General features: G+C 34.5%; 1 protein-coding gene across 1 annotated transcript in view; it reads left to right on the forward strand.

Moving 5' to 3' along the window:
• SLC36A4 (solute carrier family 36 (proton/amino acid symporter), member 4) overlaps positions 1-3,267 on the forward strand; it is a 48,439-nt gene that overhangs the window by 10,075 nt on the left and 35,097 nt on the right. The window lies entirely within an intron of this gene.

Here is a 3,267-nt window from a genome sequence, read left to right on the forward strand (position 1 = left end):
GTGTGTGTGTGTGTGTGTGTGTGACATAAAGAGTATATAAATTACATAAAATGAATATCTGAAGCTTAGGATTGGTGACGTTCTCCTACAAAATACTATCAGTTGCTTCCAAAGGTAAATAGAAGAAATTAACTCATTTGCACGTGTGCTAGAACACCAGGTAGAAAAGTGATGCTCTGGGAGGTAAGAATGCCTGTTATGGATAGAAAGATGAAAGGCCTTGTGAGAAATAAAGGGCAACATGGAAAAAGACATTCATTGAGACTTGAGAAAAATGGAAAGGAATGATGAACATGTCACCTCGGCACAGCAGACAGATGGTCACTGAAACAACAGCATCAGAGATTTCCACTCTCCAGAGGCGCTCTCTCACATCTGATAGAAGTCTCTGGTAGTTTGATCAAACTTTACCAACACACAGGTTGATCAAACCTTACTAATTACTATTACTGTTACAGTTAAAAACGGTAAGATTATTACCGCCTTAATCCACATAAAATTGAAAGTGTAGTATTTCATCAAACTAAAGAAGTAAGGGTTTAGTTGCTATACAGATGTGTGAACCTCCTGCTCTGCAGCTGCTATATGACTGTCTCATTACACCACCGTGGACAATTGGGGGGTGAAAAAGCCATAGTGCTCCCCATGATTTAGTCCATTGTGGTTATAGCTCCTCTTGGTTCTTACTCTAAGATACTCTAGAACATTTCAGAGAGATGAAATAGTATATATGGGCCTTATGAGAAATGAAGAGTTGGGAAGGCATATTAGATTAAATAAAAAGATTTGGTATGGACTTTAGAGTCAAAAGATCTGAATTCAAATCCCTGCTCTCTCAGTTTTAACTCACTCATTGGGCAAGATCCCCTTATCCCTACTCAAGTCTCAGTTTCCTTGTTTGTAAAATGGGAATAGTAATAAAAGCTCCCCTTGTTCCCTTATTGTGAGGTTCAGCTGACAAAAGGGTTGTGAAAGCCTTTGTAAACTGTCAAGCAGCATACAAATGTAGGGTATTATGGCTTTGATTTTGATTTTAGCTTTGCTGAAAAACATAACCTGCTTTGAAATTTTAACCATTAGATTACTGAATAATTGAAAAAAAAAGTTAATAAGTAGTGATTTTTAATCAATTTGAGCTCTAACTGGAAACAACTGAATTTAGTAATTTTATTTTATAATATTTATTTCAGTGTTTTGCATTTTGGTAAACATGTGAGATCATAGGAAGTCCTATTAGATAGCCAATCTCTGTCTCTAGAGGGCACCAAAGGACTCAAATGTTTACCTGAATCTTGCTCTAGGTATGTATCTACGCTTTTATTTTATTTTTTAATCCTGAAAATTTTTATAATCATTGTTCTGCCAAAGAATACTAAATTATGAGATATTTGTGATAGAATTAATTTCAGATTCCCAAGCACCTCATGATTCAAAAAAACATTTTTAAAACTGGTTATGTAACTGCTTTTCTTTTGCCAGCTATCCTTGTTAGCACCTAACTTTGATAAATATCTAATCTGATTATTGGAGTTACTTCTTTGATGCAAAAGTATTTGGCTCCAAATAATTTGGCTACTGAGAAAATTGGGTCAACAAATAAAATATCTTCTTAAGAGCCAAGTATTGTGCTTACCAGTTTAGCTTCTATTTCAAATGATAGAAAATAAAATACAAAGTTTTGATGGCCACTTACAAGATTAATGTAAGCTATACATTTCTTAAATGGTGCATGGTGTAGCCTGACAGTCCAGTATGAGTAAGAAATTGCCTATATAATTTAAAACTAGTAGATATATTCTCTGCAGTTGAAGATGATTTGTACATTTTTAGGTGTTTATTGTGGATTATTAAGTATAAAATTAAGGTTAACACTTGAATTGTTAATCACATGAGAATCTGTTCTGAACTTCTGATTTGTTGGCCTGTTAATACTTAATCTATGTAGAGAGAGAGATGTTGGAGGGGAAGCCAGGTGGCTACTTGGGCAGGGCGGCAGTATTTTATCAGGTCAACATGTAGCTCTTACAAGCTAGATTCTGGAGTCTCAAGCCTAGGTTTGAATTCTCCAACCAACACTTACTGACTTGAAATTATGTAAGCTTTTTTTTACCCTCCATAAACCTCAGCTTCCTCAACTATAAATTGAAATTAATACTACCACCCACCTCAGAGAGCTGTTTTGAGAATTAAATGAGATGCTGTATAGATACATAGAAAGTACTCTATTAAAAATACTTGCTATTCGCCCTAGCTGGCTTGGCTCAGTTGATAGAGCTTCAGCCTGCGGACTGAGGGGTCCCAGGTTCGATTCTGGCCAAGGGCATATGCCTGGGTTGCAGGCTCCATCTCCAGTAGGGGGTGTGGAGGCAGCCAATCAATAATTCTCTCTCATCATTGATGTTTCTATCTCTCTCTCCTTCTCCCTTCCTCTCTGAAATCAATAATATTTATAAATATATTTAAAAAATAAGTAAATAAAAATACTTGCTATTTATTAGTATAGAATCTGGTTCTTGAAATTTTATGTATTCAGAAACTTGATAAGTTATGCTCAAAAGAGGGTACAGTGTTGGGGGCAAATAGATTTTCACTGGTATTTAAATTATAGTAAGATCAGTCTCTGCTGTGAATTTTTAAAATTGTTTTTAAAGTTCTCTGTCATTTCATTACTATATTAGTGAGTTGGGTTATGTGATTAATTGAATCAGAGACACATTGTAATACATGGATCCTATAAATCATTGTATCTCTTTTGAAAACTGAATATTAGTTTATAAAAGTGGCTGAATAAATTTTAAGGTAAAGTTGACTTATCTTAAAGAAGGTTTTTTCTTTAACAAAAATTTATCTACTGTCTAACATATGGCCATGCATGAATTTAGTGGATTCTTAATAAATACTTATGGATATGATGATCATGTAAAAACAATTGATTTTTACAACAGTTTTAAAGCTACTATGATTTCTAAATTTTATTTGGGCTACTGTACATTTCTAAGAGGCACTTGGAGCTTTCTGCTGTGAAGAAAGTAAGCTGAAGTAGCCTACCAGTGGCCATTCTAGACAGTAAGCCGCCTCTTCTGATGGTCTCAGAAGCAGATTAAGCCTTTGCAGGATCATGAAGCATCATGGTTAGTCACAAAGCTTCAAAATGAGTTAGTAAATCTACCCTCATCATTTTCTAGTCATTTTTCTGTTCACAGTATGGTAAAAATTATTTTGCAAAGAAGAGTGTCCTATTTTAATATCCTTAAATTTTATATATAT

This window comes from Myotis brandtii, unplaced genomic scaffold (genome assembly GCF_000412655.1).
Source record: "Myotis brandtii unplaced genomic scaffold, ASM41265v1 scaffold302, whole genome shotgun sequence".
Taxonomy (NCBI): Eukaryota; Metazoa; Chordata; class Mammalia; order Chiroptera; family Vespertilionidae; genus Myotis; species Myotis brandtii.